We start from the raw sequence: 24,976 nt of genomic DNA on the forward strand, positions 1-24,976 counted from the left end.
CCCTTCTTTACCTCACCTTCCCAACCATCCTTAGAAAGTCAGCATGGGCATGGTATTTAGGACTCTAATCTGGATCCATCCATTTATTCAAGTAGCTTGGTAGACTATTCATTGCCCACTTTGGCAGCAGTCGAGCTCCATTGAGAAATTTCAACAACCTCTTCTCTCTCCAATAAGAGGAGGATGAGTCACTACATGATTATGTCACATGCTTCAATGCCATCACTTTTGAGGTGTGCAACCTTGATGAGTTAGTGGCAATATCGAGCGAGGGCTATGGAATAAGTGCCTCATCTTCTCCATCGATAAGACTTTTCTAAGAGACTATGCTGACCTGCTCGAAGGGCTTAAAAGTATGCTCAGATTGAGGAAGCCTAGGTAATGTGCAAGCAGATAGAAGCAAAGAAGACCTCCAACAAGAAAAGGGGTCGAAAAGATCCTCATATGGCCCGAGCCGAAAAAAAATTTTCTCAACCAACAAAGAGCTATAGATTGAGAAGCCCATACTAGTGGTTTTACATCTACATCCCTCTGTCCAACACTTGATCCCAGATCCTGATGGAGATCGAGGATCAGAGATATCTAGTTGACCTAAGCCAATGAAGGCCACTCCAAACAAGAGAAGCAAGAAGAAGTACTGTCATTTCTATCATGACCACGATCATGACACCAAAGAATGCTGCCAACTCAAAGATGAGATCGAGGCCTTGATTCAAGGAGATCATTTTGGTAAGTATGTTCGAGAGCCATCGAACCAAGCACCCGATGAGGAAAGCAATAGCAATCAGCCAATGGTCGGCGTCATCAATACCATCTCCATCTTTGCCAGTGGCATGGGGGCTAGAAGACCAAATATAGGAAGAAAAAGAAATGATGTTTAGGGGGCATTGTTTTTGTTTCTAACAATAATTTCCCACGGAAGTACATTCCTTGCTATGGTGCTGTCATCATGCTATTGGCAATAGTAAGGCACACTGTAAATAGAATTTTAATTCATGATAAAATTCTAACTGACATCTTGCTTTATGATATTCTGTGAAGAATAAAATGGCCCAGCAATCTTAGGAAAGCATGGGCAGAGCCGAGGCAAGAATGAATGAGGTTCGATCCCAATGATAACATCTTTGATGCAACCTGAAAAAGCTCCTATGGCTCATGATGACCCAATGAGGAACCAGACCTAGAGCAAGCTGAGGAAATTGGGTCCTCTTGCTACACCCCATGTCGAAGTCTCGAATCTCCAAAGGCTTGGGGACTGAAGGTGGGTCGATGTCTAAAAAAGTGCGAAGAGATTCTTCAGGGCTTCCTAGAATTTGGAGGTCCCACAAGTTTAAAAAATTTGAGGATACTCGAGTTGACACCTAATCCCACCAGGCCATCTAGATCTCCCTGCCTAAGGGCAGGTTGAAGTGGAGGCCATGATGATGAAGAGGAAAGGGGCTAACCCACTAGAAATCCCACCAGGCCACTTGACACTCCCTACCCATGGGTGGATAGAAGCAGAGGCCACAATGATGAAGATGAAGGGGCTAACCCTCTGGAGACTCCGCCAAGCCACCTGATGCTCCCTACCCATGGACGGATCGAAGCAAAGGCCATGATGATGAAGATAAAAGGGGATAACCTATTGGAGCCCCCATCAGGCCTTTAGTGCTCCCTACTTATGGGCAGGTCGAAATGTAGACTATGATGATGAAAATGAAGGAGCTGTCATGGCCCGGCCCATGTAACAAACCCCAGCCCAAATGACAAAAAAAAAATGGAAAGAAGAAACAGAGGAGAAGACTCTCGAAGGGAGTCTTCTTCCTCCTTTCATCGGCTCCCAACCGGAGTCGGAAAGAGGCTCCCCTCCGACTCTATTTAAAGGGGAGACCCCTTCTCCCTTTTTCTCATGAAGAAAATCAGAGCCAAACGGCGAGGATCGCCAGAAATCACTCGCAAGAGTCCGTCACCGTGCTCGCCTCGATTCCTCACCACAGCGGTCACCGGAGCTCGAGGTAAGTCCGATTTCACTCCCTCTCTTCGCCTCCTTCCTTCCCGTGCCTGTGTGCACGATCGCCGGCTACCGGAGTTATCGGATTTTGTTGCAGAAGAAACCTCTATTTTTACTCTTTTCTTCGATTTTTTGAGCACCGGTGGTCGCCGTCAGCCACCAGTTTGGGTTCCTTCGAGCCGTCCGTCGTCATCCTTTTGTTATCGGCCAGTCTCGTGTCGATCGGTCGTCGGTCGGTCGACTAATCGAGGAGATTGTGAGGTCTCCTATTTCGGCCCAAAGGAAGCCGCGGGAAGAAGAAGGAAGAAAAAGAAAAAGAAAAAGAAAAAGAAGGAAGGAAAAGAAAAAGAAAAGAAAAAGAAAAAGAAAAAGAAAAGAAAAAAAAGAAGAAGAAAAATAGAAAAATATTAAATAGACTCTCTCCTCTCTCTCTCCCTCTTCTTCTCTCTCTAAAATTTTTCTTTCTCTCTCTACTTTCTCTCTCTAGATTATTTCTCTCTCCTAAGATTTTTTAAAATTTTGAGAAGAATGATGATGAATTTAAATGATCCTAGTGATAAATTTTTGATCTATGATCGTCAAACGGTACACCGACACCCACTTTGATCAGATTAGATATTTTTAAGATTCTATTTTCTATGATTTTATTGAATTATTTATATGATAATTTTAGCATGATTTGATCTGATCGATCGAATTTGTTGAATCATATCGTCTGAGGAGTTCAAGATGAATTTTCTCTCTTTAGAATTTTTTTTCTTTAAAATTGTTTCTCTCTTGATCGATTTATCAATGTGAAATTTCTTTTAATATTTTTGATCTGATGAAGAATCTTGATCCATGATTGTCGGGCAGCGTACTGGCACCCATCTTGATTAGATCAAATATCTTTAGATTTTATCACCCATGATTCTATTGAATTATCTATATGATAATTTCAGCATGAATTGATTAATTTATCTTGATCAGATCAATCGAATTTATTGAACCGTATCGTCTAATTAGTATAAATTCATCTTCATAAATTTCTCTCTCTAGAATTGTCTCTCTAGAAGTTTATTTTTTTAGAATTTATCAAGAAAAAAATTTTATTTTGATGAGTTTGAATGATTCTAGTGAAAGCATCCTGATCCGTGGTTGTCAGGTAGTATGCCAGCACCTTGATCAGACCATGAATCCTTAGATTTGATCATCCATAATTTTGATCTAGCCATGACTTGATTTGATCATGTTGATTTCACCAATCGAGATATTGGACTAATCGTAATGTTGGATTGTGTCACCTGATCAATTCGAATTATACCTCATAAATTCTCTCTCCTCTGATTTTCTCTCTCTACTTGATTTTATGAAATCAATGAAGAAATCTCGATCCTATCACTTCGAATCTGATTTGATCTGATAGTCAAACTTTGGATCGTTTATGTCCTAATTAGATTTTGATTAGATGAAATTAGATGATCGGACCCAATCTAAACCATTGAAATATGATATTCATATTCTTTATGATTATTGAATTTGATCTCGTATAGGTATCATTGACACCTGATAATCGAATATTGTGATATGGTTTATGAATTGAAGAATTTTGAAAAAAAATTTATAGAATTATGTGGATTTATTGGAATGCATTCAAGGTACGTAATGTTTCACTTTTTCTAGATTTATCGATAAATTATAATATATTTTTTTGATATGATTTGTGAAACGATGCATGAATTGGATGAATGATATTTTATTATGAAAATATTTTATTCGAAATGTTATGATGAAGCATGATTGAACATATTGATTTTATGATACATTATATTGATTGATTTTGATACTACATGATTATATATTTTCTTATTGAAATTAAAACATGAAACATGATTTATGAAGAATTCTGATATAAGAACAATATGAATTGACAACCTGACTACGTAAAAGATCCTGCCAATGGGGGCATATACGTTAGCAATTGATTTGTTCTGAGGGTTTATGTCGTCAGCAAGACCAGCGACAAACCGTCAGAGAGACCAGCGGTTCGGAAGGACTTTGCTGTCAGATAATTTGCAGCTCACCATAAGATGATACGCGGTGTTATGATCCTGTCATAGAAAAAATATGGTCATAGCTCATGGTTGATGAAAAAAATTTAAGAATGAAAGAAATTGAAATCTCGAAAGAAATTCGAATTTTGAAAAAGAAATAAATTTGGCATGAACTATATTGCATAATCGAAATTGATTTCAAATTGATGAACTCTATATACTTATTTTCTATAAATAATTATTTACTTTAATGCCTGATAGAATCTGTTGAAAGTGATCATTGCTTACTGGACTGTCTAGCTCATTACCTCCTATTTTACTGTTTTTATAGATGTTGAGGAATTAAGATGATACAAGATATGAATGGAAGAGTGATCAGAAGTAGAATCTTCATATTTTTATTGAATTTGATGAAAAGCCTATGAATCATTGTTAAATTTATTAAGATATTAAAAAAAAATTTAGATCGTTATATTTTTAGATTTAAATTATTGACTAATTATTCTACTGTTGTTTTAGAATAGCATGATAAGATGCCTTGCATGCTTATAGGGAGAGTTTTCTATGAGTATGCGACGGTTGCCATGACCCTCGATTCACAATCTCAGATCGGAGGCATGAAAATTAAGGTGGTATTAGAGCATTAGTGGATGAACTAAGATGTGTATAAAATGAGTGTCAGTGGATAGACACTAGAGACATTATGGTGTAGATCTTTGATATTATAGTGGGAGAAATCTTTATAATTTTTGATTAAATATTGAAATTATGTATGAAAAGGATCACAAGAGAATATGACATATAGAGTTTGAAATATGATGGATGATCTATAGATCATGATATGATTAGTTAGATTTTGATCGAAAGTAATCACAAAAAGATTGACATAAAATTTTATTGTGCATTGTGGTTATTAATTTGATCATTGGTTATTCAAGTGAATCGTAAGTTCAAATTCGATGTGAGAATAATACTATGATATTACTTCTAGTTGAAAAGTTGATTATTATTGACAAGATAAAGATTTGATGATAAAATATTATTCTAGGATGGACTAAGAAAGTCTTTTATGATGCTTGATTAGAATATTTATCGAATTGAGCTTGGTATGTGGATCATATATAAAATGGCATATTAGGATGAATGCATATTTGAAGATATTGCAAAGAAGCCTATTTCTTATTGATGAAATGGATTATGAGATTGTAGGATATTCATTGTACTGAAATCTTTAATCATCATCCTTGGATCTAAATAATAGATCTTATTGTGTCTCTTGGAGACTATATGATGTGTATAAAATTTTAATTTAAAGATTTCGTATCTAAGTTGATCAAAAGAAAAATTTTTGATATTGTTGTTGAGGTTGTTAATGAAAGACTGCTATTCTTAGATTAAGATAAAAGATCCGACTTATATTTATTAGAGATTATTGGACCCATGTGAATTTATAATTTACAATTTTGGATTTAGGAATTGATATGGAGTTCTTTTGCTTTTGTTAATGAGGCCCCTAATTGAATCTACTATTGAATGGAGATTTGATTTTTTGAGGCTTGTATGATTGTTATGAAAGGATACTTGATAGATATTGAAGATCCTGATGATAAAAATTTTAGAAGAGATAATGATTTGAAATTCTTATATGTTCTGATTATGTCCTAACTTAATGGACCATCGAAGGATTTTCTCATTGATTTGACTTATAAGGATTTTGATTTGAAATTTATCTAATTGAATCGATATGAAAATTAAGATTTGATTCATATTGATTATAGTAAATCTATATGATGGTTTTAAATGTGATATTGAACTCAAGAGTTAATCAAGATTATTGTATACCAGTAAAAGTATGAATGAGAATCAGAATTTAATCTTTGGCTTTAATTAAAATTTTAAATTTTAATTTTTTTTATTGATAAGATAAAAAAATAATTTGATCATTTTTTTTTGGTGAACCTAAGAAATTTTGATTGTTAGAACAGAGTGCACAGCGGAAGCCTGGTGATCTAGATTGCTTTGAGTAAGTCAGGAATGTTGATTCTTTGAGTCAAAGAATCATGATAGATAATATGGTTTGATACAAAAAAAATTATTGATATTGAAAAGAATAATATTTAAAAAAAAATGGATATTCTTAATGTGATTTTTAAAAGTAGTGCTTCCACCTACTATGCTAAAAAAAAATATTTAGCATCTTAATTCTAGGATGAGTGGACCCTTGATTTTTTATTTTAGATTTAGAATATTTAGAGATAAATTTTTTCTATCCTAGAATTAAATTTTATAATTCTCTATTTATTAGGAAGAATTTGAGATTGTTTATCAAATAATGATTTTGATCTTAGATTATTATACTCAAATATTTATCTCCAGAGTATAATAAAATTTGAAGTTTGAACTCTTTTGATCATTATTATTTTTCTGACTGAATGGAAAAGATTGAGGTTATCTATTGATATTGATGATTATTCTATAAAAGATGGATTAGAGTTATTTATAATTTAATTTGATAATGAATCGATTAATTAAGAGTAGTTAATGTTTAGATAAAAAAAATTGATATACTTACTTAGAATAGAGATATTGATTTTGATTATAAAAAAAAAATAGTTTTGATTTAGATCAACTTTTGGGTTATTGATTTTTCTTATGGAATGACTTAATGATAAAATTTGCTTCAAGAATTAGAATATTTAAGAGTTTGAGGGTTTGAGTAAGAAAATTTTGATGACTAGAAATAGTGGTTTTGATTCTAATCAACACTGGTGATATTGATCTTTTCTTTATGAAATGATTTAATGATGAAGTTACATCGAGAATTAAAATATCAAAAGTTTGAGAATTAGATTGAAATGATAAATCTTCAACTTTTGAAAGTATGAATAAGAAAAAATATTTTTGAATTTTGATTGATTGGGATGTCATTGTATGATTCATATAAGTATACTTTCCTATTTTATGATGGGTTGATTAATTAAGAGCAGTTAATATTTTGAAAAAAAAATGATGATGATGAATAAAGTTCTTATGTAAGAATAGAGACATTGATTTTCTTCTATCTAAAAGAGATGGATTTGATTTTAATTTGAGTCATAAGATATTGAACATTATTTTTATAGAAAATGAGATCATAATTTCAAAATCTTGAAATATTGAAAATCTTTGAGATGTTGGTCTTGATAAATAAGAAAATGAATGGTTCCATTTCAGATCGATATTTGATGTAACAACTTTTTTCTTATGAAATGATTTAAGAATGAATTTATATCAAGAATTAGAATATTAAAATATTTGTGGATGAGATTCAAGTAAGAAACTATGAAGACTCAAGCAAGAAAAATTTTGAGGACGAAATTTTTTTTAGAGGGAAAGAATGTCATGGCCCAGCCCATGTAACAAACCCCAGCCCAAACGATAAAAAAAAAAAATAGAAAGAAGAAACAGAGCAGAAGACTCCCGAAGGGAGTCTTCTTCCTCCTTTCATCGGCTCCCAACTGGAGTCGGAAAGAGGCTCCCCTCTGACTCCATTTAAAAGGGAGACCCCTTCTCCCTTTTCTCAGGAAGAAATCCGGAGCCAAACGGCGAGGATCGTCGGAAATCACTCGCAATAGCCCGTCACCGTGCTCGCCATGATTCCTCGCCACAGCAGTCACCGGAGCTCGAGGTAAGCCCGATTTCGCTCCCTCTCTTCTTCTCCTTCCTTCCCGTGCCCGTGTGCACGATCGCCGGCGACCGAAGTCATCGGATTTTGTTGCGGAAGAAACCTCTGTTTTTACTCTCTTTTCTTCAATTTTTCAGGCATCGGTGGTCGCCGTCGGCCACCAGTTTGGGTCCCTCCGAGTTGTCCGTCGTCGTCCTTTTGTCGCTGGCCAGTCTCATGCCGATCGGCTGTCGGTCGGTCGACTAATCGAGGGGTCCTCGGTTTCGGCCCAAAGGAAGTCGCGGGAAGAAGAAGGAAGGAAAAGAAAAAGAAAAAGAAAAAGGAAGGAAAAGAAAAAAAAGAAAAAAAAAAGAAAAGAAAAAGAAAAATAAAAAGAAAAAAAAGAAGAAGAAAAATAGAAAAATAATAAATAGACTCTCTCTTCTCTCTCTCCCTCTTTTTCTCTCTCTTTTTCTCTCTAGAATTTCTCTTTCTCTCTCTACTTTCTCTCTCTAGATTATTTTTCTCTCCTAAAATTTTTTAGAATTTTGAGAAGAATGATGATGAATTTAAATGATCCTAGTGATGATTTTTGATCTATGATTATCGGACGGTACACCGACACCCACTTTGATCAGATTAGATATTTTTAAGATTCTATTTTCTATGATTTTATTGAATTATCTACATGATAATTTTAGCATGATTTGATCTGATCGATCGAATTTGTTGAATCATATCGTCTGAAGAGTCCAAGATGAATTTTCTCTCTCTAAAATTTTCTCTCTCTAAAATTATTTCTCTCTCTTGATCGATTTATCAATAAAAATTTTTTTTAATATTTTTGATCTGATGAAGAATCCTGATCCATGATTGTCGGGCAGCGTATTGGCACCCATCTTGATCAGATCAAATATCTTTAGATTTTATCACCCATGATTCTATTGAATTATCCATGTGGTAATTTCAGCATGAATTGATTAATTTATCTTGATCAGATCAATCAAATTTGTTGAACTGTGTCATCTAATTAGTACAGATTCATCTTCATAAATTTCTCTCTCTAGAATTGTATCTCTCTAGAAGTTTATTTTTTTAGAATTTATCAAGAAAAAAAAATTTATTTTGATGAGTTTGAATGATTCTAGTGAAAGCATCCTAATCCGTGGTTGTCAGATAGTATGCCAGCACCTTGATCAGACCATGAATCTTTAGATTTGATCATCCGTGATCCTGATCTAGCCATGACTTGATTTGATCATGTTGATTTTACCAATCGAGATATTGGACTAATCGTAATGTTGGATTGTGTCACTTGATCAATTTGAATTGTACCTCATGAATTCTCTCTCCTCTAATTTTCTCTCTCTACTTGATTTTATAAAACCAATGAAGAAACCTTGATCCTATCACTTCGAATCCAATTTGATCTGATAGTCAAACTTTAGATCGTTTATGTCCTAATTAGATTTTGATTAGATGAAATTAAATGATCGGACCCAATTTAAACCATTGAAATATGATATTCGTATTCTTTCTGATTATTGAATTTGATCTCGTATAGGTATTATTGATACCTGATAATTGGATATTGTGATATGGTTTATGAACAAAAAAATTTTGAAAGAAAATTTATAGAATTATGTGAATTTATTGGAATGCGTTCGAGGTAAGTAATGTTTCATTTTTTCTAGATTTATCGATAAATTATAATATATTTTTCTGACATGATTTGTGAAACGATGCATGAATTGGATGAATGATATTTTATTATGAAAATATCTTATTCGAAATGTTATGATGAAGCATAATTGAACATATTGATTTTATGATGCATTATATTGATTGATTTTGATACTACATGATTATATGTTTTCTTATTGAAATTAGAATATGAAACATGATTCATGAAGAATTCTGATATAAGAACAACATGAATTGACAACCTGACTATGTAAAGGACCCCGTCAATGAGGGTGTATATATTGGCAATTGATTTATCCTATGGGTTTATGTCGCCAGCAAGTCCAGCGACAAACCGCCAAAGAGACCAGCGGTTCCGATGGACTTTGCTGCTAGATGATTCGCAGCTCACCGTAAGAAGATACGCGGTGTTATGACTCTGCCATAGAAAAAATATGGTCATAGCTCATGGTTGACAAAAAGAATTTAAGAATGAAAAAAATTAAAATCTCGAAAGAAACTCAAATTTTGAAAAAGAAATAAATTTGGCATGAACTATATTGCATAATCGAAATTGATTTCAAATTGATGAACTCTATATGCTTATTTTCTATAAATGATTATTTACTTTAATGCCTGATGAAATCTGTTGAAAGTGATTATTGCTTACTGGGCTGTCTAGCTCATTACCTCCTATTTTACTATTTTTACAGATGTTGAGGAATTAAGATGATACAAGATATGAATGGAAGAGTGATTAGAAGCAGAATCTCCATACTTTTATTGAATTTGATGAAAAGCCTATGAATCATTGTTAAATTTATTAAGGTATTAAAGAAGAAATTTAGATCGTTATATTTTTGGATTTAAATTATTGACTAATTATTCCGTTGTTGTTTTAGGATAACATGATAAGATGCCTTGCATGCTTATAGAGAGAGTTTTCTATGAGTATGCGGTGGTTGCCATGACCCTCGATTCACAATCTCGGATCGGAGGCATGACAGGAGCTAATCCTCTGAAGACCTGATCACTGTTGTGGGCGGTCAAAAATAAAATCTAACTGAAATTATATAGATAGGATGAGTCAGGATCAAACCCATAGGGATCAATGAGATTATGTTCACTTTTAATTAGAATTTTTAAGAATTTTAATTAGATTGTAAATACTAAAAATAAGAAAGAGTGTGATTATAGTTGAAAAGAAATAAGAATTCAAATTAAATTAAAACTAGTAAGCAAGAGATTAAGACGTGTTAAGTTTCGATTCAGTTTTTAGTATAATATAAAGTATTTTTCAATATATAATTATTAAAATTATGATTGATCCCCAAGCATAACCTATCTCACTGGGTATGGATTGTAGTACCTTGATCCGTCCCTACATAGCTATAGGCTATTTAAAGTCTCAAATCATAAAAATAAAATAATCTATAATCAGATTTCGAGCATAACCTATCTCGCTGAGTATGAATCGTATCTTTAGATCACGACTCATTTTTACATAGTCATAGGCTATTCAAAAATCTAAATTATAGTCTAAACAAGAAGCACAATACTTGAAGCAATGAAAAAAAATTTATTCATGAAAAAAAAATATTATAATTAAGTTTTAATTATATAAAAAAAATTTACAAAATATAAATACTAAAAACCTCATCTGCTCTCTGAAAATGAAGATCTTTAGCCGCGCATGATCCTTTCTCTCCTACTTGCAAAGTCTTTTGAAGGTTTCCCCGGATTCCGGAAGAAAAAGAACTTAAAGCCAGCTAGGGTTTGAAAATGGAAGAGGGGCATAGAGATGTGGAAGAAGGAAAGGAAGAGGGGGAGAGAAAGGGAGGAGATGATCCCCACAAGGGAGCGTATGTGAGGCCTAGGGCCAGATGGATATCATCCTAGAGGGGGCGGCATTAGTTTATATAGAGGAGGAGAGGGAGACGAAGAGTTTGTGTGAGAGAAGGAGAGCGCATGGAAAGGTTTTTCTTTCATGAGGGGTTAAGGCAAAATATCATGGACGGAGGTTAGGCCTGGAAGTCACGGCGTTAAGGCTTTTATTCCATGAAGAATTGGGATGCACGAGATTTGGCGTGAGAAAAGAAGCATCTGAAGACTTTCTTTTAGCGTGGAGTTTTGGCCTGGAATGCGTGGGAAAACAAAAGGAGCGAAAGTGGGGGCCGCATGGACTTTAGAATTTTATGGAAGCTTGGATCACATGAGAAAACACGTGAAAGGAGTAAATGGAAGGCTTTGAAGACTCACAGGGAGTTGCGGCAGCGTGAAGAGTTGAGGTGCCTTTTTCTTTATGTGAATAAAAATCCCACGCTTACAATGCTTGTGCGGCACTAGGTCTTGCATCCCGTTTTTAGGATTTTAGATGTGGTGCTCTTCTTGATGGTCCTTGATGCATTACTTCCTAGATTTTGATTGGAGAGATTGCTTTTTGACCTTTGGATCTTTAAAATCACTTATAGCCATTGATATTTAAGTCATGTTTACACTTGGATTTGATTAGTTCTCAAGTTGGTTGCCTGGTTTACTCAAATCTGAGCCAATTTGAATCCTATTTGAATTGCATGAGCCCAAACTTTTAAAACTTGCAAAATAGACTAGAGAGCATCAAATTCTTAATAAATAAAAAATAATTAAATAGAATTAAGTACCTCTAGTGACTTAATTTAAGTATTTATCGGGACCCCATCGGGCCAACTGCTGCTCCTTACCCAGGGCCGGGTTGAAGCGGAAACCATGATGATAAATATGAAGGGGCAAACCCTTCGAAGATGCTTTTAGGCCACCTGGCACTCCACACCCATGAGAGGATCGAAGCAGAGAACACGACAATGAAGGCGAAGGGTCTAATCCTCTGATGACCCCGCCAGGACACCTGACGCTCCCTACACATGGGCGCATCAAAGTGGAGGCCATGACGATGAAGATAAAGGGGCTAATCCTCCATGGATCCCACATGGCCTACTAAGACTGATAAGGACCAATCTTTTGGAAACCCCACACAGCCAATTGAGGCCGACATGGGCTAACTCTTTGGGGACCCCACATGGCTGATTGAGGTTGATAGGGACTAACACTCCGGAGACCCTGCACTGCCAATAGAAGCCAGCAACAACCAGACTAACCCTCTTAGGATCCCACCTCGAAAAAGAAGGAACTCTAGAAGACACATGAAGAAAATTTATGAAAGGATAATTTATTCAAAAGGTTCGTACACATTTCAAAGAAAGTTTGTTATAAATTGATAAGTCGTATATTTTTACATTTATTTTAGGTATTTTTAGTAATTAATAGTGCGAACATTTTCTAAAAAATCTAATTTCATAAATAAATTAAATTTTTTTATAAAAATAAATAACTTTGTATGAAATTAGAGTATATTTATAAAAAATAGATGTCAAGCTAATTGAGCAATTTAAGTACTAAAATAATTAAAGAATTAATGAGCAATTTAATTCATATTTTTTTTAATTTTTCAGTATTAAATTCGAGCAAAATCAAGTAAAAATATCCAAAAAATTATTTTAAATAGCCTTTAGTGCATGATGGACCGGTTGCTCAGTCCACAAAATCAGGGGTGCGGTCCGTAGAAATTCACATGGTCCATGATGCGGTCCATGGGCGGGCGGATGGCTTTTGCATGATCGGACAGCTAAGATCATGCCAAACACGCGATCGGACGGTCCAGGACACGCTTTCCCATATGCTTCGATGGTGGCCCACTTCTTTGCACGATCCAATGGCTGGCAATGATTCTTAAGAGTGATCGGATGGTTGTGGTTGGTTACTAGCTGAGAAGTAAAATTGAAGTGAATTCTTTGCACCATCCAATGGTCCAAAACTAATTTGAAGCCCGATCTGACAGTCAGCATTCTTCCCGACTGTGAATAGGAGATCAGGGGCATGATCTAATGGTCCAGAATCGATTCGATGATTGATCTAATGGCCAGCATTGATCTTGATCGAGAGAAAGAGATAGGCCATGATTTTTGGGCTGATCTCGTGTGTCCAAACAAGATCCAATGGTCAGAAATTTAAGACATAGATTTGATATGATTTTGAAGGCTTTTGGGACTCCGTTTGCTACCAGAAAAAGATGAAAAATTATCTATAAATAAAAATTTATGAGAATAAAAGAAAAAAATAAGAAAAAAATAGTAAAAAAAAAAAAAAAATTAGAGAGGTTTAGGGATCCAAGGAGAAGAAAGAGAGAAGCTGGTTTGCTCCATGGAGTATGAAGGAAGAAAGAGAGAAGTCCAGGATGCACGTTCCCATATGCTTCGATGGTGACCCACTTCTTTGTGCGATCTAATGACTGGTAATGATTCTTAAGGGTGATCGGATGGTTGTGGTTGGTTGTCGGCTGAGAACTAAAATAGAAGTGAATTTTTTGTGCCATCCAATGGTCCAAAACCAATCTGAAGCCTGATCCGACAGTCAGCATTCTTTTCGACTATGAATAGGAGATCAGGGGTGCGATCCAACGGTCCAGAATTGATCCGGTGATTGATCTAACAGCCAGCATTGATCCCAATCGAGAGAAGGAGATAGGTGGTGATTTTTGGGCTGATCTCGTGAGTCCAAACATGATCCAACGGCCAAAAATTTAAGACATGAGTTTGACACGATTTTGAGGACTTTTGAGACTCTATTTGCTATCAGAAAAAGATTAAAAATTCACCAATAAATAAAGGATCCGAGAATAAGAGAAAAATAATATAAAAATAAAAAAATAAAAAAAATAGAGAGATTTAAGGCCTAATCCTCTGGTGAAGTAGATCCCTAAATCTCTATTTAGCAACTTGTAGAGATTTGAAAATAATATTGGCTAAGTTGAGAGGAGAATCAATTTTAAAAAGACTTCTGGATCAGATGACATCTTTCTTTTTTCTTTCTCTTTGTATGCACCATTTATTTTTCCTACTCCATTGAGGACAATGTCAATTAAATTGAGGGAGAGAATAATAAAAATTTTTAAATTTTTAAAGTCCTCAAGTAAGTTAGTATTTAGCATTTAAGTATCTGATTACACTTGAGAATCGAGTTAAACTAAGTATTTTTTTTAAAAAAATGATGCATAGACCAGAGAGTTTGTGAGATATCAAGGGATCAAGTATTAAAAAAATCTAATAAAAAGTTAAGTTTAGAATTTAAATAATTCTCCTTGAGCATTTCTAATTTTTTCTACCAGCATCAAGGAAGAGTTTAGTTCTTATGGGCTTGTGTAGGGTAACTATACATTTCTTCATAAAAAAAAAGAGAGAGAGCAAAAAGTTTTCAAGTACTTCATGCTGAGTAACCGGGCCTCTTTGCTAAGCAAGCATTGAGTTTTACATCAAAAGGTATGAAGGATAAAGAAATTTTATTGTAAAGTTAGTTTTAACTTATAGCCTGTTCGATTTGAGCAAGTAAGTCTGAGGGATATTCTATACTTAATGCTCTAAAGCCATCTGGTTCGAAAGTTATTGGCTGAAAACACGCTATATAGGTCAAATAGAAAGTTTAAGGGGTTAAAATACTCAATAGCAGTACAATGTTAAAAAAAATTAATAAATGAAGGACGGAAGTAATAATATACTTGCCCATATGAAGGTTAATGATTTGGAGATAAAGGTAGGGGTAATTTAGAAAAAATTTAAAAAAAATTTAGTGTTTTTAGCTTAACTCCTACATTGATTTGTATTAATATCCTAATAACATACCTCACTCACGTTCTACTAAATATCAGTGGCTCTTTTTAAAATCGTCTGATAAAATTTGAAACTCTAAGTTAAACGATACTTAACTCTAGATTTTTTCTTTACTCGAGGACGAGCAAAGTTCAAGTTGGAGGGATGTGATAAGTCATATATTTTTATATTTATTTTAGATATTTTTGATAATTAATGGTGCTAACATCTTCTAAAAAATTAATTTTATAAATAAATTAAATTTTTTTATAAAAATAAATAATTTTAAAAATATAAAATTAGAGCATATTTATGAAAAATAGATATTAAGCTAATTGAGTAATTTAAGCATCAAAATAATTAAAAAATTAATGAGTAATTTAATTCATTTTTTTTAATTTTTCGGGCACAAAATTCGAGTAAAATCAAGCAAAAATACCTAAAAAATTATTTTAAATAGCCTTCGATGCATGGTGGATTGATCACTCGATCCACAGAATAAGGGGCGTGGTCCACAGAAATTCACGTGGTCCACAATGCGGTCCATGGGCAGGCGGTGACCCACTTCTTTGTGCAATCTAACGACTGGCAATGTTCTTAAGGGTGATCGGATGGTTATGGTTGGTTGTCAGCTGAGAACTAAAATAGAAGTGAATTCTTTGCACCATCCAATGGTTCAAAACCAATTTGAAGCCCGTTCCGATGATCAGCATTCTTTCGACTGTGAATAGGAGATCAGGACTGTGATCCAACGATCCAGAATCAATCCAATGATTGATCTAATGGCCAGCATTGATCCCGATCGAGAGAAAGAGATAGGCGGTGATTTTTGGGCTGATCTCATGCATCCAAATAAGATCCAATGGTCAAAAATTTAAGACACAGGTTTGACACGATTTTGAGGACTTTTGGGACTCCATTTGCTATCAGAAAAAGATAAATTTTTTTTTATAAATAAGGAGATCCGAGAATAAGAAAAAAAATAAAAAATAATAAAAAAAGAAAAAATAAAAAAATAATAAAGAGATTTAGGAATCCAAGGAGAAGAAGAAGAAAAGTCAGTTCGCTCCATGGAGTATGAAAGAAGAAGGAGAGTCATCAACCATCTTTCCGATGAGGCTGTACCGATCAACTTCTGATCATTATTATAGTTTTATTTTATTTTATTTTATTTTTTAAATTTTTATAATTGAATTTCAACTTTTAATTAATATAAAATTTATTTTATTATACTTTTAAATTTTTATCTTTTATTTTTATTGCAAATAGATGCTAAGATCTAGTTAGTAGATCTTAGTATCAATTTATTTTATACTTTTTAAATTTTTATTATTTATGTTTATTGCAAGTAGAAGTTAGGACCTAAATACTAGATCTTTGTATCCGATTTATTTTTTATACTTTTAATTTTTATTTTTTGACTTAAATTATTTTTTTCAAAATTTTATTTTATTTTTATAAAATTAAAAATTTCAAATTAAAATACTATCTTCTCTGTGGATTCAACTCGACTCACTACTTTCTATGTATTTTTAATTTTTAAAAGTCAAAATTAATTTGATAATCATGGTGTCCTAACGACAACATCATGAGCCAATCATAAATCAATCTTATTTGAGCAAGGATCTCTATAATAGAGAAAGCAAAATACAAGGTTTTGGCTCGATCAGCTTCTGCAAGCTCAACCGACATCCTCAGATGAAGAATCGAAAATCATTCGATGCCGTTCTCGATGATGTACACAAGGAGAAGCCCTCTTCTGATGATCACCAGCCTCCACTAAAGGATATTAGGGATGGCATGACTGGTTTTCCATCAGGAGATCCGTCCATCTCTAAGATATTCCTTCAAGAAGGGTCGGAATGCTACAGTGGGTGAGGCAAAAGATGCACCTCTAGAAAGGTCCAGGATCTTTCTGCAGAAGACAATGCATTAGAAGCCCCCAAGTGACCACTGTTGCGGCTCCATAGTCGGAATGGCAGAATTTTTTAACACCTCTCATGCCAAAGTAGGATGCTTACTAGTGCATTCTCTCAAAATACTCTGCGATTGATTGGAGAAAAAAAAGACTCCCCTAGATAGAGGAATGCACTGATGATAACTTGACACCTGATGAGGCGGTGCCACCATGACATTGTGAAAGATGATTAAGCCAAGATTAGTCTTGAGTGACAGAACCTCTATTTATAGGAGGAATAGGTCCGGATGCATTTAAATGTCCCACTAATCATGTAACAAGTGTCGCCACCTGCAGGGCCTCAGAGACCATGACCCTTATAAAAAAGAGCTTCGATTGTCCTTCGTAACATACCATCCTTATCAAATGGTACTAGCATTAAAGGCCACATCCCACTAGCCCTCCAGATTGTATGATTCTCCACCATGTGACCCCCTAGGCTGATTACTTTCTTTGATCCATGGAAGGTAATATTGTGCTCGATCGACAACATCCAGCACCTAGCATCCGAGCAAGTCTACAGTTTTGAAAAATTTGCCCACCATATATTGCCAAAATAAGCACTTCAAGGAGAGTCAAGGAAGACCTTGGCTCGGGCATGGAGACTGACCTATCCAAACCATCCGAGCCCTTGACCACAATGAGAGCCAATCAACATAGACAACACGAAGAAACAATAAAATTGATTTGGAAAGTAAAACACAACATTTTTAAAAAAAATTGCCAAAAATTGGAAGGCATCAAGAGCAACTACAAAAAAAAAAAACTAGTCTTTATTCAAAGAGAATGTCCCGACTTCTTCATCACTGTACTTGGGATGAAGGTATCTCAAGTCCAACTTGGGGACTATCCATTGCAAGCATGCCTTGCAGTCTTGGAAGTCATGAATGAAAGCGACTGAGGATGCCTCGAGGACTTGATTCTTAAAATCCATCGAATCTTTGTACTCCTTGATGCATTTGGATCTAGCCTCGATGGCAGCTTCCTCGTAGCCTCGATGAACCTTAGCTGGTCCTTAGCTGCCTCTTTGGCCTACTCGGTGTTCCTCATTCGAGTCTCGACATTTGAAGCTCCTGATCGAGGACAACAAGAGGAAGAAGTCTTCCCTCAATAGCTATAATGACAAGAGAGTAATTGGTGATTAGATGGCAGAAAATCTGACTAGACGAGTGGTCTATTTGTATGGACCACTGACGGTGCATATTCGACTATCGAATCACCAGAACTTGCCACCTAGCCAACATTGGAGGCGTCGAATTTCGTGGCTCTTCATCACACCCTTCCCAGATCAAGCTGTATGAGGTAATCTACAAAGCACATCTCAAAGCCTACCAGCATCAGACACATGGTGAGTCCCGACAAATTTAGAAGTAATCTCCAGATCTCTTCCCTCAAAGGAATTGTTCGGTGACTCCTCGAGCTCCATTCTCTAATAATGATGGTGCGGATCATGAAACGACATATTGTCAACCTCCAAGATTTCTTTCCTCTGAGTGTAATAAAACAGATGCTTCCAAGAGGGAACCAAATCAACAGCCAGCTGTCGGATCGACTACTTTCTTCTTTCGAAGCCAAAAGATCATTTTAAACTCGAAAGTGGGAGGCAAGAGTTGTGGAGGTGACCCACCGACCAGATAGACCCCTTTCTTTAGGGTGCACCCAAGGTGACTTGGTCAGGGCTACCAACTCCACTACTCATATGCGTAAAGCCCGTGACAGACATCCATGACTAACAATCTTATTAGTTGGTAGAGTTTCTCTCCTATTAAATGGCGAGAACATGATCCAACGGCTTAGAGAATTAGGCCTAATAAACCTACAGATTTCGGCTAATAGCTTATGGGCTCAACCTTCATATAAAAGAGGTACAAAGGAGATCCTGAGATAAGCAAGCTAAACTGAGAGGCTAGCAGCTTTTTCAATTTGGACGCATCCTGCAATTAACACCCATGACTAGCCAACTTCACTTGCAGACACAGCTAGCCACAAGAGCTCATGACTAACAACCCCGAACATGGGGTAGTGGCTAAAATAATGATTTGTTAGATAATGGTGCCATTGGCTTAGGCACCACCAATGGCTCGTCAGATCATGGCCTAGCAGGTCCCAGACGGTCTACGCGACTCCATCATGGCAACCAATAACTCCACCTCTATTTAAAGAGGTAAAAAAGGGGCCCTAAGGTAAGGGCAGAGAGAGGCAAGTCCGACACCGAACCCAAAGCTCTTCCTTTGCTCCCTCTTGCCATTCTTCCTCCTTCATCCATTCCTTAGGCTCCAACTAACTTAGCCATCAGAGGGGCCGCTGCTGGACATGCTCTGATGCATGAGCTTTCCTTGCAAGTCCAACTACCTTGGAGGGCGGCCACCATCTGCTGGGACATCCGGTTGGGCTCTCGCCGGAGGAGCTATCAGAGCTGAGTGGCAACTAACCCCAATTGGGCAAAGCCTTTCTTTGCTATTGAATTTCTGCTAAAGATTCAAAATAAACAAGCAATGGAATACTGAAAGGAGTGCAACTCTTAGAAGAAATTCTACTAGATTGAACCATTGTGTCTGCATTTGTGGGGACTGAGAAATAACCAAGCTAAACATCCAAGTCCTCTTCTTTCTGTGGCCAAGTTCCAAAATCTACTGATAACAAAGAAAAAACCAACTGGGTTCGACCAGTTGAATCCATGACCTTCATGTTAAATTAGAATTCTGCCTAATATAACTGTAGCAAGAAATTTAATGTCAAACTAGGCTAACAAGCCAAACTCTTGAAAACCCACATTATTTGAGCCTTATAAATATGTCAAGAATAGCAAGCCTTCTAACCACCAGCTGAGTTATTTCTACGACTTTGTAGTGGCCTGCCCTGAGTTAAAGCAGTCCACAGAGAGCAAATGGATGGTAATGTGCTGTTGTTTGTGGCTGTCACAATGGAGCCCATGCCATCATAAGGTTATCATATGTCCAAAGGAGTGCCCATACACAACCAAAACACCCGAAGGCCAAAGCTTGTCTCCTCGACATCTACCCCCCCAAATGTGAAGCTGTGTGCAAAGGTAAGCTTGGCTTCTTCAACAGAAATTCCTCCAAGAAGTAAAAGAGATCTCCAGTGGCGTGGAAACACCATCTTACTCTGCCTCTAGTTTCTTAATTTTTTACAATATTAATGATATATTAAATCTTATGGGACCGTGGTGTCCTAATTTTCTCATAGAATGACATGTAGCGCCTTGTCTTGACACTTGCGAGGAACAATGTCCCAGGGAACATCGGTAAGGATGCTGTGATGATGGTGGGCACACCGTCCCGACCAAACTCACCGTCCCGACATCGCAGGACACCCTTCCCGGGTTTGAAACTGTATCTCAATATTCTCAAAATGTATATATTCATATATCTTAGAATTTGAATTCTAAATGATGGAACACTGCATTTCCAATGGTGTGAACGCTGCAATTAATTAATTGCAAGAATGCTATCATATCACAGGTCATGATAAACCTTGACATCACCATGGGTCTGGATGTCATGACCCTCGCTTCATTGGTGGTGGTGATGCTGTGTTTTATTTTCATGGGAGAAAGGATGAACACTTCAGCCTAGTCTTGGACCAACCATCAGACAAATGCCTGCTTCATTGGCCCCGGTCTTCCGGATGGACCCGTGACTTCACTTGGATTCAAGCTCTTGGGTTCATGTACGGTTCTCACAACTTCACCGTTGAGGCAGCTCGTGTGAAGAAATGGGACACCAATGTTGATCACCTAAAGTTCTCTTATGATGGAAAGCCTTTGCTAGTCCTCGGAAGGACACCTCTCCGATTGGAAGTCACAAGATAAGGAGCTCTGGAGAGGGCTGGAACCAGAGACAGCATCATGGTCATGGTTGAGGGGATTGCAGAGGCCATGCTCAATTTAGTTCCAATTACCAAGGAAGATGATGAGATACACAACTATCAGATACCATCAAATGATTCCTTTGCACATTTCAAGGTGCAGTTCAGATTCATTGGGCTCTCCCCTCAAGTGGAAAAAGTTCTGGGAAGAACATACCGTCCTGACTACGAGAATACGGTAAAGTGTGGTGTGTTGATGCCTGTAGTTGGTGGAGAAGACAAATACAAGACTTCATCACTCCTCTCTGTAGACTGCAAGCTGTGTTTGTTCTCTCTTGAGGAAAATAATGAGATCGAGTTGCACGTTCTGCGCTGAGGATAGGAGATACAAAAAAGTGAAGTAAATTTGCAACAAAAGAGATTCTTTGACATAAATTAAATTCATAATGATGCCTATATTGTCTTAAGTATAAAAGATGTGCGACTCACATCGATAAACATTGTTACTTGTGTATTTATGAAATCGGTATTTACCATGTAATATATAAGAATATTACTTGAAACCACAAAATAAGAGACTGATGTGCATGATTTTTATGTTTGTTAATGATCCAAAGGGTGTTTCAGATCAGGGATATAGTTTGAAAGGTTGCATGACTCTGCAAGTGATATAACTACTTTATGCGGTGGACAGCTCTTCTAATCAAGAAAAATTATGGCCTCCATGGTATTGAATAATAGAGTGATTTTTTGTAGGAAATTTAATCTGAATTGGAAATGAACATACTTCTAGCTATTATTATTCAAGCCCAGTCGAACCAATAATCAAGAAAGTTGTCAAAATACCAGAAGATAAATCTTGTAGATGAATCAGCTTTGCTTCTATTCCGCAAAAACGTATTTTTGATCTATACCAGAGGATCTCGATGCGTATATTTGATGGAGAGTCATAAGCTATATTTATAGGCTAGACTTAGGACTCTTTTGGAGTAACATAACTTTTTTCTTTCATCAAGAAAACACAATCATAGTGGAGTCTTTATTTTTACTTGAGTTTATCCTTGTCTCAAAAGAATTTTTAATTATTTATTATCATCTTAATTATCTTAAATTATCTTTAACAATATAATTATAAGTGAGCTACATCAAGTTCTTAATATTTGGGGCACGTACAACATTTTCTCACTTGGCCTACGTATCACAATCAAGATACCGAATAGATGATAAATAAAACTACAATATGGCCATAAACCAGCTCAAGCCAAAACTCTCACTTAAATAAGAAATTTTAATAGATAAATCATGGCGGTCATATCCTATAAATTGAATACTCCCTTCCATGTGTTATAATGCATGATACTCTTTATTTAAGTATTTTATACTTTTCTTTATGAACAACTACTTCTTGTAAGCTATTCAAAGTCCAACTTTATTTATGACATGAACTTCATGTGCACAAAACAAAAAGTATGTCCTTTATTTCTAAGAATATCATAAATATTATATAAGAAGTAAATCAAACAAAAATTGAATTAATGATTTCCATATAATCTATATGATCTTTAAACTGTTTGGCCCATAATCCTTTAGTCATAGGGTCTGTAACCATTAATTCAATACTGATATATAGGATATCCACTTCATACTTCTTGACATGATCTTTAATAGTAAAATACTTCATATCGATATACTTATTGTGATTTCTACTATTATCATTCTCAGAAAAAAAAAATTATAACAGAATTGTCATAATAAATCTTTATTGGCCTTGCAATAGAATCGACAACTCTCAAACTAAAAATAAGATTCCTCATCCATATTACCTATGAAATAGCTTCATAGCATGTAACGAACTCCGCCTCCATGGTAGATAAAGTAGTTATAGTTTGCTTATTATTTCTTCAAGATACATCATATCCTGCAAGAAAAAAAATATATCCTAAATTAGACTTTCTTGTATCACACATCCACCAAAATCTGAATTCAAATATCCAATCACTTTCAAGTAATCATTGTATCTGTAGGTAAGCATATAATACTTGATTTCTTATAGATACTGCATAACCTTCTTTACAGCTTTTCAATGATTAAGATTAGGATTGCTTTGGTATTTATCCAATATTCCTACTACATAAGTAATATCAAATCTTGTACAGAATAGAGCATGCATCAAGCTTTCCACTGTAGATACATATGGGATATTCTTTATTTATTTTTTTTTCTATTCATTTTGTAGGCATTGATTCTAAGAAATTTGTCACTTCTCATAATGGATGCAACTATAGGAGTACAATCTATCATTTTAAATATTTTTAAAATCTTTTTGATATAGGCCTTTTGAGACAAACCTAAAATCCTTCACAATCTATTTCTATGATTCTCTATGTCAATGATATAAGAGGCTTCACCCATATCCTTCATTTCAAAGTTTTCAGAAAGAAATAGTTTTATCTCCTTTAACAAGCTTAAATCATTACTTACAAGTAATATATCATTTACATATAGAACTAAAAATATATACTTACTCCCACAAATCTTAAAGTATATACATTGATCCATAATATTTTCTGTAAAGTCAAAAGAGCTAATAATATCATGAAATTTCATATACCATTAGCAGAAGACCTGTCTAAGTCTATATATAGATTTTTTGAACTTATAGATAAGGTGACTATCTTTATCAATATAGAAATCTTTAGGCTAAGTCATGTACATCGTCTCTTCGAGATTTTTATTTAGAAATATTATTTTTACATCAATTTGTTGTAACTCTAAATCAAAATGAGCTACTAAAGCCATAATTATTCTTAATGAATCTTTTTTTGAAACTGAAAAGAAGATTTCAATATCTTTTTTTTAGTAAAATCCTTAGCTATAAGTCTAGCCATATATCATTCAATTTTACCTAAGGAGTCTCTTTTGGTTTTATAGATCTATTTGCAGCCAATGGCTGAAGCATCTTGTGGTAATTTAATCAGATCCCAGACTTGAGTTTTAGCTATGGATTCAATCTCATCTTTCATGACATCATATCAGAATATGGATTTGTTTTCACTCATGGCTCGTAAAAACAACTTAGAATCATCATCGAGCTTAACATCAAAATCGAATTCCTATAGGTTGATAATGTAATCATTAGAAATATGTAGATCTTCATTCTATTAAGGATCTTCTTAATCCTACTACATCTATATTTTGAGTGTTTTTAATAGTAGGCTTAATATAAACTTATTTTTCATAGGGTGGTTGTTCTTAAATTGGTTGTTCTTCAAAAGGATCTTGTGGATCTCCTTGAATAACCATCAATTTCATATCTTTCATGGATTGATCATTTTGATCCCTTATTTTTTTAAATTCATCCTTTCAAGGAAAATTACTCCCACACTATAATAAAACCAATCTTTGGCATAGACTTTTGTCATTGCCAAAAAACCAAAATATCCTTGCCAAATATTATTGGTGAGGACAAAACTCCTCGCTAAGTGTGGGAAATACTGGCAGTTCTATACATGCAATTTTAAAATTTTCGTAATAGATCTTATCAGATTAAACGATTTAACCTACACTACATGCACAAGATCTAATCTAAACTACCATGCTGAGACCTATGATATGATTTAATATGAGTTTAAGATCTAAAAATTAAAAATCTACATCGATCTAATCGATGCTGTAGACTAGATCTAACCCTTAGATCTATCAAAACTAATCTAACGAGTTCAAAACTCATTACTGAAGTGTGGGTTGCTAATCTCCATAAGTATTTCGCATGGGAAGGAGTTCCTTTCAGATCACTCGTAGCCACACAAAGGAGCCTGACCTCTATAGATCATCCACATAAAGAATAGATGCTGATCAGGCTTCTCGGGAGTGCTAGCTCGCAAGGATCTTTGAAGGCTGATCTACTTCTTCTTCCTTTGATCTCTTGGATGCTCCAAAGGAAAAGAAGAATCAGTGGAGGAAGGGGAGAGAGGAGAGAGCTTTGGAGAAAAAAAAAATTCAGCCAAGAACACCTATGGGGCATCCAACTATTGGACCCCCTTTAAATAGTTGGGCATCAGGGTTTTGGGTCAAAAGGGAGGGCGCCAAAAACTCCACGCCATATCCATATGGGGAATCCCATATTTTTTTAATTTTTGTGATGGCATGAGAAAGAAATCA

At 35.2% G+C, this 24,976-nt stretch overlaps 1 pseudogene; it reads left to right on the forward strand.

Annotated features, from left to right (window-relative positions):
• Positions 1 to 599: 599 nt before the first annotated feature.
• LOC105036008 (uncharacterized) lies at positions 600 to 21,191 on the forward strand (annotated as a pseudogene).
• Positions 21,192 to 24,976: the final 3,785 nt, after the last annotated feature.

The sequence above is a fragment of the Elaeis guineensis genome, chromosome 5 (genome assembly GCF_000442705.2).
Source record: "Elaeis guineensis isolate ETL-2024a chromosome 5, EG11, whole genome shotgun sequence".
Taxonomy (NCBI): domain Eukaryota; kingdom Viridiplantae; phylum Streptophyta; class Magnoliopsida; order Arecales; family Arecaceae; genus Elaeis; species Elaeis guineensis.